Genomic DNA, 14,367 nt, shown 5'->3' on the forward strand with positions numbered 1-14,367 from the left:
TCCTCCTGCATCATCCTCAATAATGGCGCTGCGGAAACAATGGGGCTGCTGCGATGACTAAGCCATGTGCTGGCCGGACAGCGAGATGACGAGATGACGCAGCCCGGCGACGAGGCCTCCGCGGACGCGCGCAACCCCAGCGGGCTGCTAGAATAAACTCAGGAGTCAGCCTCAGACAGCCAGACGTCGGTCGCCAGTGACGGGGACCTGACGCGACAGAGCGGTGCCGTCGGCGCCCGGGCGGAGGCCGCATCAGAGCCGCGGCCGTCGCTCGAAGAGGCGCTGCCGGAGAACCGGCAGACCGGGCGGGCCCGCCGCGTGTCTGCCCGGAGAGGCGCTGCCGGAGAACCGGCAGACCGGGCGGGCCCGCCGCGCGCCGGCCCGGAGAGGCGCTGCCGGAGAACCGGCAGACCGGGCGGGCCCGCCGCGCGCCGACCCGGAGAGGCGCTGCCGGAGAACCGGCAGACTGGGCGGGCCTGCCGCGCGTCGGCCCGGAGAGGCGCTGCCGGAGAACCGGCAGACCGGGCGGGCCCGCCGCGTGTCTGCCCGGAGAGGCGCTGCCGGAGAACCGGCAGACCGGGCGGGCCCGCCGCGCGCCGGCCCGGAGTTGCGCGTCACGCCGGCTCTCATCTGGACCGAGCGGTGTTTCAAGCGGCTATTTATTGGCCGCGCGGCGAGTCGACACTTTTTGCGGCGCGGCGGTGGAACAAAGAGGCGTGGGCCGGTGCGGCCGCCCGGCGGCAGCCCGGTCTCGGCGACCGCGGACCGGCCTGCGCGGCGCCGACCGCATGGCTAATGAGCCCACCGCGCCGGGGACGGCAGGCGCGGCGGCGGCGGCGGGGCGGCGGGGCGCGGCCGTGGTGACCCGGTGCGGCCGCGGCGAGCCGCTAACGGACGTCGAACGCCTTGCCGAGGTCGACGACGGTGTGGGCGCAACGTGGTGTTATAGCGGTTAGGGTCAGAGAGCGAGAGAGAGAGAGAGAGAGAGAGAGAGAGAGAGAGAGAGAGAGAGAGAGAGAGAGGAGAGAGAGAGAGAGAGAGAGAGAGCGAGAGCGATAGCGAGAGCGAGAGGCGAGAGAGGGAGAGGGAGAGGGAGAGGGAGAGGAAGGGAGAGGGAGAGCGAGAGCGAGAGCGAGAGCGAGAGCGAGAGCGAGAGCGAGAGCGAGAGCGAGAGCGAGAGCGAGAGCGGAGCGAGAGCGAGAGCGAGAGCGAGCGGAGCGAGAGCGAGAGCGAGAGCGAGAGCGAGAGCGAGAGCGAGAGCGAGAGCGAGAGCGAGAGAGCGAGAGCGAGAGCGAGAGCGAGAGCGAGAGCGAGAGCGAGAGCGAGAGCGAAGCGAGAGCGAGAGCGAGAGCGAGAGCGAGAGCGAGAGCGAGAGCGAGAGCGAGAGCGAGAGCGAGAGCGAGAGCGAGAGCGAGAGCGAGAGCGAGAGCGAAGCGAGAGCGCGAGCGAGAGCGAAAGAGCGAGAGCGAGAGCGAGAGCAGCGAGAGCGAGAGCGAGAGCGAGAGCGAGAGAGCGAGAGAGGCGAGAGCGAGATCGAGAGCGAGAGCGAGAGCGAGAGCGAGAGCGAGAGCGAGAGCGAGAGCGAGAGCGAGAGCGAGAGCGAGAGGAGAGAGGGAGAGGGAGAGGGAGAGGAGAGGGAGAGGAGAGCGAGAGCGAGAGCGAGAGCGAGAGCGAGAGCGAGAGCGAGAGCGAGAGCGAGAGCGAGAGCGAGAGAGAGAGGGAGAGAGGGAGAGAGGAAAAAGAAAGAGAATCAGCGAGGGTAGCTCCAGCTGTCTTCAAGACCTCATGGTCCTGAAGGTGTCTGAAATAGGCAACACACATTCTCAATTACGGCATGAGGCGAAAGATACAGGACACGCCTCACTTAGCACACCTCATTGATACCACTTGGCATATTCACTTAATGCATTTCATTTGCGACACGGTTTTGTCCTTGGTTGAGTTGGTTGAGGACCGAGCAGTCCCCACAGACATCTTTGCAAGCAGCACCTAATTCGCAAAATCGGGTCTGTCGGAAAGTCGGCTGGCCAGTTGACCCTCGTTCGATCTTTTCCGCATGACACACCCATCGAGCGTCCCCAGCTAGGTTGCGCGGGCCCCCAGCCGGTGCCGTGGCCGCCGTCTGCGCAGGGCGGAAGAGGAGGCGGTGCGCCAGCTGAGTCACCCCCGCCAGTGTGTCGCAACGCGGCCGGCGGCGGGCCGACCGAGTGAGCGGTGCGCGCCGCCGCGCACACGTGACCTGCCAACCAAGCGGCGAGTGTCGCCCGGCGGGTCATCGGCCGGCCGGCTCGGACGGCATGAGTGGCGGTATCGCCGCCCGCCGCCGGTACCGTCGCCGTCGCGCCGGCAGCTCCCCGCTTCGGTGCGCTGCGAGCGACCTCGATGAGGGCGCTCGGTTGGAGGGTGCTCGCAACGGCCACCCGTTGGGACGAGGGGGTTCCAGCCAGAGTTCCCGAGAAAGCCGCCCGAGGAGTGCACGGAGATGCGCGCCGGAGAGACGGGAGAGATGTTTGCACTTAGGGCGCGTTGCATTGGTGGGTTGTTGAGTTTGGAGAGCCGTGGTGTTGATTTTATCGTTTTGTGTCTCAGCAGTTCACACAGCTAGGCTACCGTAGTTACCTAAGGCAGCCAACTGGCATCAGACCATGTCTCGCCCTGATGCTACCGTGTACTGGCGATAAATAATATCGCTCACTCATTCAATGTTCATGGCATTTCGGCAACGTGTTTTCGTCGTGAAGTTGTTTCGTTACCTTTGTCTGTTTTGCATTCCGTTGAATTAAACATCTACGTATCTCTCGCTGCGGCTTGACGTATCAATGAGGACTTCCATAACTGTGAGGATTAAGGTATAGGAATGTTTTCCTACCGCGACATGTATGTTGTATGGGAATAATTTGTAGGATTTATCCAACACCGCCACGTGTGCTTTCTGTTTTTTGTGTTAAGTCCCTGCTCTGTCTGCTTCGTACACTGGCGCACTGATGTCCTCCGCATTCGACCGTGCTGTGTGACGTCATTGGCGTGACGTCTCCGTCTCGCCGCTCGCCGTCACGTTGAAATGTCTCCTCTAGCGCCCTCCACCGCGCCTTCGTCCAAATCAGCGATGTGCCGTGAAGCCGAATCCATCTGAAATGAGTGTCGACCGTTGCAGACACGTCCTCCTCTAACGAGGCGGCCAGCCTGCACCAGCGGCTGCGCTTCGCTCAGCTCTGAGCTGGTGACGCTGCGCTCCCGGCTGCACGTGACGCCGCCGCCGCTGCCGCCGGCCGTCCAGCCGGCGCCCAGCCAGCCGGCGGCGCCGGCGGCCGCCACGCACGCGCCGCCGCCGCCGCCGCCGCCTCCGCCGCCGCCACCGCCGCCTCCCGTCAAACCCACCTTCAACGGTCAGTCACTCTCGCGGTGCATGCTGATAGTGAGTGTTGAGAATGCTGTTCTTTTGTTGTTTTCTTTTCGCACCAGAAGACACAAAAAACTTCCAATTTTTTAAAGTTTGTTCCGTAAAAGTGGTGCCGCGAGCATACGCAGCGCCGTGCTAAGATGACGCCGGTGTGGTCGCTGCCGCACCGACCACGTGGCATTGTGTGCTCGTGCCTCTGCGGCTAGGGCACAGTGGCCGAGATGAAGGAGGTAATGTGCAGATGGAATGATGGACGGAGCGCCGCGGCATTGAGAAGGAGAATGGGCAGGATAGCCGGTACAGTTAGCTTGACGAAATGCAGACAGGAAGGCGTCAACAGATAAGCACTGCCACACCTTGACGTTTGTGCTGCTCTCGCCGTCCACTGGCGTGATGAGCCTGCTCTCAAAAGAGTCGACTGCCGGTGCTGTGGACAACACGTAGGCATATGGTGGTAAGCGCAAACGTAATTGAAAAAGCAAGCTTGTTTGCCTCAGTTTAAGATGCATAGTTTCAGTCGGATGCCCGTAAAAGGTGCCAAGTATGGAAACAACGTTGAACTCTAACACGTCAGCCAGTCTAACACCCGATGGTATACATTGAACGGTGGACAGACCGGCGAAGGAATTTCATTCAGATGCTCTGTTATGCATGAAAGCAAGCTAAGCTGTCCCAGGCAGGATGGCATGGACGTCTTCGTGCCAATAAGATAGGTGACACATAAATTTTCAGGTCTTTAAGCCATCCGATCTTAGCATTCCGAATTGGCTCTGAAACGACGATGACTTGACAAGACATTTTGCTCCGAACCATTCCCATAACGCCAATGTAATTGCACTTGTGGAGCGTTTAGCACGGTGCAACCCAAATTATACGGTCGCGGCTCAACTAATTCGCGGAAATGAATGGCAGTGGCGCGAGTGCAGCGGCGCCCGCGTCATTATGCCGTCTTCCCGCGAAGAGGGCTCGGACCGTAATCGTCGGCTGTTCCTCTTCTGCTCTCCCCCGGTCGGCGGCGGTACGGCTCGAGGAATGTCGGCGCTGGGCGCCCGCCAATTTGGTCCGGCCCGCCCCGCCGCCGGTCCGTCCTGACTAGGGCGGCCGCAGCGGCGGCTTCGGCTCCGCGCCGCCGCCGCCCACCGCGCCCCAAGCCAGAGCCGCCGGTCGACGGGTCGCCAGGTCGGCCCTGTTTTCGCAGGCGGGAGGCCGGAGGGACAGCGTGGCGCCGCGGGGGCGCGTGTTTATTTGACCACCCCCGGCGGCCGGGCCCGCCGTGCCGTACCGCACCGGCCGGCCAGGTGCAAAAACGCGCGCAGAAACCTCTAGAGGCGGGCCTGTCGCGGAGACGCTGCCCACCAGAGGGCGCGCTGCGGTGTGCTGTTGATGTCTGGTGGGCGTGCAAGGCTGCGGAGGTGACTGTTGTTCGGGTGGACACGCGCTGATCCGCTCCAGCTGGAGCCATGATCACCCTCTGACGTCGCGTGTTACGATGTCTTGATGGCCGGATTTCGTGTGCAATCTGTTGACTCATGATTCGTGGGAGCACTGACGGGAAATTATGCTTCATTTGTTAAAGGCCTCGTGAGAAGTGCTGACTCTTGTGCTTTGTAGAGCATCTGTTCGATGCTGCAACATATTTCCTGTCACTTATTGATTGCATTACCACGCGCAATCACTAAAACGTGGTTACACGAGCCAACATCCTGTGTCTGCGTCGTTTTGTAGGTCACGCTTCAGACCGCGTAAAGGTTTTCAATAGCAGACAATCGCAAGAATCATCTAAGCAGCCCATCGCGAAAGCCCCTGTGTGGCGTTTCGGCGACCACTTAGCTCCAATTGAGGCCGCGTTCCTCACGGCTGTCTCTCTGAATGCCCACCCCGTAATAAGACCTTCTGAGAGCCGCGCTCCTTCGGCATGGCGAACCACCCCCGGGCTGGCCCTCGCCTTTCATCTATCATTACATCCCCATCGGCCATTGAGGGCGGTCCCGCCTTTGGCGCGCGGGCCGTCCTAACTCGGTCGTGATCCAGTGCCGGGCGGCGCAGCGGGCCCGGCTGGAGGTCGCCGCGACCACAAAGCCCCATCGGCTCGGCTGTGTTCGGCTGGAGGCCGCGTCACCGCCACAGAGCGCCGTGAAAATCGCGTGTGTCCCGTGGATAGGCCACCGCACGGGCAGGGGCGCCGCCAGAGTCACCGCCGGCGGTGTCTCCGAAGTGTGTTCGGAGTTCAGACGCGGTCGCGCGCGGTGTATGTGTGGGGGGAGGGGGAGGGGGGGGGGTTGATCGCGGCATGGGGTGATGGGTCCATTAGAGTGGGACAGCTTCTGTCGACGTTGCCGCGGTACATTCCTGCCGCACCGGCTGGGTGTGTGGAGTCTCCGACCCGCGGTGACTGTGCCTGGGTGCGCCCGTGCCGGGGTCCGCCGGACATTGTGGCCCGTGGGAGCGCCCGGGGGCGCGGTCCGGAGATGGAGACGGGCTGGTGAGGCGGGCACAGGTGCGGGTCGGGCCTGATGGTGCGGGCAGGGCCGTGCTCAGGCCCAGTGGAGGGGAGGCAGGTACAGGTGCAGGTCGGGCCTGATGGCGCGGGCAGGGCCGTGCTCAGGCCCAGTGGTGGGGAGGTGGCCTTACTTGACGACCCCTTTAGCTGTGCGGTGCGGTTCTGGGGATGGTGCTGGCTGCTGGCAACAGGAGATGTCTCGCTCCTCGCTGTCAGTGGGCCATTGCATACATCTCAAAAGCAATAAGCCCAGTAGAGGCTATTGCACTTACAGAACACAAATAGCAGGGTCAAAAGCACCTTAAGTCAACACCCCTGTTCTGTACAGACCCAGCGGTTATCGACCTGAGGGCGACGCTGCCCTTTTACTGTGTTTGCATACTCGATTAGCAATATTAATGCTTGGCTATAGCAATGGGATAAACATCATTGACACCGAAGTTATAGCCTGAGCATATATAGCCTGTCGTGCTCATTCCGACAAAACCCCCCGAACTGGCCTGCACTAGGAGTTTTATTTTCCCTTGCCTCGGTACTGGCAACCGACACCAGATCATTTTCCGTAGTTTCCAAACAGTTCATGCTGGGTCGGAGTTGTCTATAGCCGACAAGGATGGTACATACTGAGTACACTGCGTACGGGCACCAGTGCCGGCGCCCGGTACCATCAGTCGGACTCACCGGCCGATGACCGCAAGCCGCTCATCCAGGCTAGTGTCGGCAGGTCCGCAATACCGAACTGTTCTGGAGCAAACCCCCCATTTCTGGTACGAGCCGTGGGACATTTTGGTCCGACATCATGTCGTTTCTTGGCACGGTCGTCCGCGTGGAGTCGATTCGGCTTGACCGTTTATTTCTCCTGCTCCTTATTTCTCCTGCTCCTGATTTCCTCCTCTTGTCGAAGAGGCACGTTCGCTTTCGTCAGATCTCGACCGCGCCAGCTATCCCGGGCCACCGTCGTGTTCGAAGGAGTGTCACCGGGCGACCCGTGACTGTGATCCGAGGCTCGGTGGTGACGAGAACGTTAGCTGTGTCACATCCTGCCGCACCGTCACGGCTTCGGCTGTGTCACATCCCGCCGGACCGTCACGGCTTCGGCTGTGTCACATTCTGCCGGACCGTCACGGCTTCGGCTGTGTCACATCCTGCCGGAGCGTCACGGCTTCGGCTGTGTCACATTCCTGCCGGACCGTCACGGCTTCGGCTGTGTCACATTCTGCCGGACCGTCACGGCTTCGGCTGTGTCACATTCTGCCGGACCGTCACGGCTTTGGACACGGCCGTCGAACCGTTTGCATCAGTCAGGCTTGGACTGCCTCCCGTGGTTCACAGGTGTCTGACGCGCTGCCCACCCGTCTTCACCACCTGCGTCTGCCTCTGTCAAGCTGGGACTCGTGAGGGGCGAGCCAGGGCCCTTTGGAATGTGACGGGGTATGCCTGGCGGTCCAACGGACAGCTCAAGGAGAGACTGTCCGACAACAAAAAAACACACGGCACCCAGCACTTGCCCCAGAACGAGTCGGCCCAGTGATTTCTTGTCGATAAAAGGGCTGCGAGGCGCCTGACTTACGGGCGAGTGCCGAGCAGGGCTGGTTACTGGAAGAGGGGCGCACGGTTGGGCACGTCGAGATATCGCTGAGCGTTCCTGTTGCGCAGGGCGAAGGTCTCTCCGTTGTTATCCGCAACATCTCCTTGCACGACGGGCGGGAGCTGCCCATGCTTTAAGTTTGGCATTGCGTCATGGTCATTTGAAGATGACCTCCGGAGGGATGCACCGGTGCGGTCACAGATCAAGAAGCTGTTGTAGGATGGTCAGATTATTATTCAGTTGCCCTTTCCTAATGATTGGTCATGTCCGCTCCTCCGGCTCGCAGTACCGCTTTGGTATCGGTGGTGTGGCCACTCGCAGCTCTCAGTTTTCCCTCATATCGCCTGAATGCTAGTGAATAATGGCATTTCGAAATATCGTTCGTTCTGGCATCAACAACCACTCTGGCATCAAGCTCCCACCTGGACAATTAATACCCAGTTGACTGTATTAATTGAATTAAAGATGAATTGAATTAAATCATTACATTGAATGTTCATTTAGCCAATAAACTCATTGCCTAATTATATATATATATATATATATATATATATATATATATATATATATGACCCATTTAAAGTAAATGCCATTATTACTGAACGCGGCCTTGTCGTGAGTTGTGATAAGTCGTAAGGAACTCCGAAAAATCGGGGCTGGTGTGGGGATCGCCGTTGTGGACACCCACTTGCACGGTGTGACTCGGCCAGTAATCCTACGGCTGACTCCTGCAGTGAAGTGCGCCCACATGTGCCAGGTCTCTGCGGCGCCCTATATGGCACCGCCAATGGGACAGCTCCTTCAAAAGCTGTCCGGCGCGCACCGACCGCTGACGGACAGCTTGTCTGGGGCGGGCTGGATGTGTTAGTCACATGACGCCCGTCACAGAGCTGTGTTGGTCACATGACTCATGTCACAGGGCTGTGTCCGTCACATGACGCCTGTCACAGGGCTGTGCTGGTCACATGACGCCTGTCACGCGACTGTGTTCGTCGCATGCCGCCTGTCACGCGACTGTGTTCGTCGCATGCAACCTGTCCCACAACGCCGCCGCTCTGTTTGCCGAGCCGCATATCCGAAGCTCCACTTATTGTCAAATACAGACACGCGGAGCTCACCAAGCGGCTCGAGGATACAGCAAACGCGTTAAAGCAATCGGCTCATGTTTCGCCGGGGCTTGTATTGTTTGCTGTGCACGCTGTGTGGCTGGCTGTCACAGGCTTTGGCCGGACGGCTGGCTGTCACAGGGTGTGGCTGTGCGGCTGGCTTTCGCAGGGCGTGGCTGTGGGCTGGCTGTCACAGGGTGTGGCTGGGCGGCTGGCTGTCACAGGGCGTGGCCGGGCGCCTGGCTGCCACAGGGTGTGGCCGGGCGTCTGGCTGTCTCGGGGCGTGGATGTGCGGTTTGCTGTCACAGGCTTTGGCCGGGCGGCTGGCCGCCACAGGGTGTGGTTGTGCGGCTGGCTGCTACAGGGTGTGGCCGGGTGGCTGGCTGTCACAGGCCCTGGCTGTGCAGCTGATTGCCAGATTCTAGGATGGACTCGGCTACTACTCGGCTGGACTAGGATGGACTGGATGGAGATCCCGCCCGTCCCCTCTCACACCTGGTCGCCTTCAGATCCAGCCCGTCCACTGTCCGGCCTGGTCGTCTTCAGATCCCGCCCGTCCCTTGTCCCGGCGGCGGCATTTGAGTACAGGAACGAAAAAGCATGGAGAGTCATGTTTCATGCATTGCCACGTGATGGCCGTTGGTAGATAGAATGAAGGCTGTTAACCCGAGCTGTGCACAACGCTGGAAGCAGTCGTTATCGGGTATCTGAAACAATTGACACCAGTACTGTGGCAAAGGAGAAATTGGTGCTGCACTGTGAATCACTGCATGGCCAGCGAAGAACAATGCTGATTGTCATTACATCGCGCCGGTTTATGGGTGCATTGTTCAATTTTAGCGCCCATTTTTATCGCGAGCAGCACACGCGTCACGATTCGCATTGGAGCGCGGTGCATGTGGCTGTTATCATTTGCACGACGCTTAGACAATGTCGTCCTGACCTATTTTATCGCCTGATACTACTCAAATGGTTATTTAAGACTGATTTGTTTAAGTACGTATGTCTGATACTCATTTAGGTAAACGTCAAGAAGCTACCGAATACCGCATGCTATTAATTTGTTATCTTAGAATAGGCGCTTGCAAAGAATGGTTTGACCAATTTAGAGCTATCCCAGCCAGTAATGACCATCTCTAAGTTACATACCGCGGTTTGAAATTGTAACAACAGGTAGTACGTGCATTTTAAAGACCTCTTGAAACCGCATTGGCTGCGATAAGACATGGTCTGGCAGTACTGTTTTTTGTTTTTGTTTGGTTAGGTAGCATAGAGCTGTCTTGGAGCAGAACCATGGGCCTACAGAGTTACCACCTCTAGAGCGCCATCCAGTGGTCCGGGGGCGGTTCGCCGGGGCGCGTGCTGGCGCTGGGGCCGGACTTTAGGGATGGAGGAAATCTTGCGCAGCGAAGCCGCCAGAACGGTCATCGCTCAAAAGGGAAATAATAAGATTATGGTTATTCCGATGAACCCTTCTGTGAATAGTGCCACACCCACGGTATCGCGTTACCTGCACTTGCTTCTTTCTGGTTATGAGCACTGGTCATACTCGTCTGGGTGCACTGACCGCAATACCGCACCAATTACAGTGTAAACATGACTGTGGTATTCGAAATCAGCTTTCATGGTGCAATATATATTCTTGAAAAATTGAATGTGCTCCGAGAAGCCTACATCGTTTCGCTGTCGAAGGCCATCTGACCCTACCCAACACGCCCGCTAACTCACTACTGCCATCTGCCGGCAGACTCAGGAAACGCCAAGTTGTCGCGGTTATCGACAGGTGGCAGCAGCGGCGGCGGCAGCGCTGCGGCCGCGCCAGCCTCGTACCGGCGCGTGGAGGACCTGACCCACCTGGAGGGCCCGCTGACCGAGCACGCCGTGCTCCGCTCCCTGCACGCTCGGTTCCAGGACTGTCAGTTCTTCGTGAGTAGCCGCGGCCGGCTGTGGTGACAACAACGCTGGAGGACTGTGCGCTTGGGCGATTTCCTATCGCTTTAGGGCTCGTGGACTTGTAGTTCCACGCAACACCATGCAAAGTTTGCGCCCCTTCCCGTCATTTGGTTGGAATCATTGTGCACCCCAACTGCAGTTTTGTGTTGTGATGGTTTGTTCGTGTGGCGTTTGATTTGTAATCGGCTTTCGAACGATGGTCTCAATAACGACACAGATGATATCAATGATGCTATCACACCTAAACGAAACATTCGCCCATTTTGCAATGAATTTGACCGGATTTGATGATATTTTCCAGGTTAGTTCTGCTCACTCCACCGCCAAATTAGGTGTTGGCACGCCAGTGTGGCCACCCAATTAAACAACGACGTAATTTGTCATCCCCAGCGTCTCAGCTGTCAGCGCCACTTACTCGTTGCCGTGTGCGTTGCAGACAAATGTCGGTTCGATCCTCATCTCCATCAACGCGTACAACGACCTAGGCAACCCACTGACGCTGACGTCAGCGCGCGCCGTCTCCCAGTCGCCGCAGCTGCAGAAGGTCGTCAACGAGGCCGTGCGGCAGCAGACCGAGACCGGCTACCCGCAGGCCATCATCCTCTCCGGTGCGTCGAGCTGGGGCCGAGGCGCGGGCGGTCGGTCACCAGCAGCGGCGCTGTCTGGGGACCTCAGTTCGATTCCCGCCTAGCGCAACGTTTGTTGACTACGCTGTGCCACGTCGTGGCGATTATGATTTTCGAAGTCTTGTAGATAGGTATGTGTCTCTACCGAACGCACCGATACCGAATCGATTACGCGCTATTTTTTAAATTAAGTTCATACCAGCTATTGAGATAATTTTAAGGCATTTGGAGATGATGGCATTTGCCTTAAGTCTTCTGTTCATGTCTAGCATCGCCTCGCACAATAAGACAGGACGGGAAGACTAGCTGCCAGGCATATAGTTTCCTTTGTATTCGGAAGGGGCGCAGGGGGGAGAGGGGGGGGGGGAAGGCTTCAGCCCTGGCACCAATTTAGGAGACAGTTTGTCAAATCCGGGAAAAGTTTATTTTCTCCTTATCCTTATTTAGGGTTTGAACATTTTCTCCGTTCCCAAGGTTTTTTGTTGCAAAACTACGTTCCTGCTTGGGAGATTACTTCACTGGACGGCTTGGTTCTCAACTTAATGCTCCTGTGTTCACATGCATTTCGGCGTACAGAAACAACGGTGTCGTGCAGCAGTCCGCAAATGCGATTGCCTCATGACTGATTTCAATTTCATGTTCTCCGCCCCTGTTGATCGCGTGCTTCACGGCCAAGGTCACACTCCACCCTGAAGTCTCTCCCAGTGGCGCATACAGGCCCCTGTTAAAGGGGAAGGGGTCACACGCTGTCGCCCAGATAGGCGAACACAGTACACCGCTGCGCATGGTACGGCTGCGTATTACACCGCTGCGTATATCTCTCAGACGTCTGCCTTTTCTCCGACTAGAATCGTATCAACACGCCTCGCTCCCTGTGATTCTTGCCGGCGCCCCTGGCGCTCCTCGCCGCAATGGCTCTGCGCCCACCTCCGCCGGTAATCAGGTTCCCAGTTGGCCTCCTGTCAGGGAGCCGGGCCGGGGCACGCAACAGACTTCGCCGGAGCTGATCAGGCTCATTCTCTTCTCTCTCCACTCGTCGACGGTAATCGGGCATTTCCGAGGTCAGCCCGGGCCTCCACCTTGTCGCGCTGGGCTGTGCGCCGACTCCGAGCTAGACGGGGGACGAGCTGAGCTGGCGGTGCGGGACGGAGCGAGTTAGATCGTCGCGATGAATGAGAACAGCTTGCTGACATCACAGTTCTGGCGTTATAAGAGCAGCGTTATTGTTAGGACACCTGTGTGACAGGTGAACACAAGCAGCCATGTAATAAGGACATCAAATATCCCTCAATCAGGGGATGGATTCAGGGAACCGTCGGCGCTGTGATTTGGCCTTACCTCGCCCGGTGGCTTTTCCTTCCTTGCTGCCTGACATGTGCCTAATACCGACTATGGTGTGCCGCTCTCCGCACGGTCAGAAGCATCCTGAGTAGGGCAACCTGGAAATCTGCCATGTGCGGAGCTCCCCGGAAAACCTTCTGCCCTCCAATAAATATCCGGCCATTCCAGAGTATTGCGGTGCTGTTGTGACCATCTACTGATCAGCACGCGGAAAGCCTGGTTATACTCTTTAGCGGCATGTTAGGACTCAATGCAAGCCCGAAAATGCACAAATGGGCGGGAAAGCGGATGGCAAGGTTGAACTTTCGACTTTCTTTGCCAATTTTTTTGTGATGCACTGCCATATTTTGCTTGAGCGCTTTGCCATATGGTGCTTGACCGACGTATTTTAAACCGTCTCGTTACAAAGAGGGATTGTTGCGTTGGAGGCGACGTCAGAGATATGCTGCGTTGATTGTTTGTTTCGGTTTTATCGCCGCGATCGATCAAAACAGAGCGATCAGACGGATGCTCACCGGCGGTGTCACCACGCCCAGCGTGCGCAGCTGCGACGGCTGCTGGCGATAACCGCTCGCCTTTAGATCCCGCCCGTCCCCTGTCCCGCCTGGTCACCTTCAGATCCCGCCCGTCCCCTGTCCCGTCGGGTCGCCTTAGATCCCGCCCGCCCCTTGTCCCGCCGGGTCGCCTTAGATCCCGCCCGTCCCCTGTCCCGTCTGGTCGCCTTCAGATCCTGCCCGTCCCCTGTCCCGCCGGGTCGCCTTCAGATCCCGCCCGTCCCTTGTCCCGCCGGGGCGCCTTCAGATCCCGCCTGTCCCTTGTCCCGCCGGGTCGCCTTAGATCCCGCCCGCCCCTTGTCCCGCCGGGTCGCCTTAGATCCCGCCCGTCCCCTGTCCCGTCTGGTCGCCTTCAGATCCTGCCCGTCCCCTGTCCCGTCTGGTCGCCTTCAGATCCCGCCCGTCCCCTGTCCCGTCTGGTCGCCTTCAGATCCCGCCCGTCCCCTGTCCCGCCGGGTCGCCTTCAGATCCCGCCCGTCCCCTGTCCCGCCTGGTCGCCTTCAGATCCCGCCCGTCCCCTGTCCCGCCTGATCGGTCGAGACAAATGACGGCCGGCGCGACGATGACTCAGCTGACCGCATAAGGCCTGGCTGGCTGGCGCCGGATAGGGGGCGGGGGAGGGCGACTGTCTCACGTGTTCACGTACTGGACTGAGGCCCATCCATGAACATTGCACACAGTGGCTTACCGCCAGCCCAAGTGCAGTGCGACACAAATCATTGCTACCAAACTGGGACGAATGAACGCTTAAGTTGTGCTGATCAGTGCAATCTGTCAAAAGTGCATCCTAACGGTGCAAGCCGTATTGTGTGCTGAAAGTGACGCGCTTGAATTAATTTGGCGCTGCAGCGCCGTGTAAGCCGGAACTTGCATCAGTTGGAGGGTGCTCAGATCAGCCTCACCACCACGGTATTAAGATGCTTTTTACCTGCGCTGATGTGGATCTTGCGGTAACGGCTTACGACTCCCTCCACTTCGCTGCGCTGTGCTGGCGGCGCTGTAATCTCCGTGTGGGTACGGCCGGTGCGCTCGACAAAGCAAAGGGAAACTGACTTACTGCTGAGCGTCCAGGATTTTTTTCCCGGCAATAAACACCAGCAGAATATGTATAAATTGTTCACCTATGGTAGAGAAAAAAACAATGAATCGTGAAGACGGGCTGGTCTGAGTTGAGATTCTGCTGTGCGCCTTCAAATGTTTCCTCTCTTAAAAATTTCATCCAAGAACAAGCAAAGCACCCGGCGGCGTACTAGACACCAGTCCCGCATATGCGTGCATGAGTCTATCACTAACACTTTC

General features: G+C 58.4%; 1 pseudogene; it reads left to right on the forward strand.

The window, feature by feature from the left end:
* LOC119091046 (unconventional myosin-Ia-like) overlaps positions 1-14,367 on the forward strand; it is a 42,513-nt pseudogene that overhangs the window by 15,444 nt on the left and 12,702 nt on the right.

Source organism: Pollicipes pollicipes, unplaced genomic scaffold, assembly GCF_011947565.3.
Source record: "Pollicipes pollicipes isolate AB1234 unplaced genomic scaffold, Ppol_2.1 Scaffold_3216;HRSCAF=3773_pilon_pilon_pilon, whole genome shotgun sequence".
Taxonomy (NCBI): domain Eukaryota; kingdom Metazoa; phylum Arthropoda; class Thecostraca; order Pollicipedomorpha; family Pollicipedidae; genus Pollicipes; species Pollicipes pollicipes.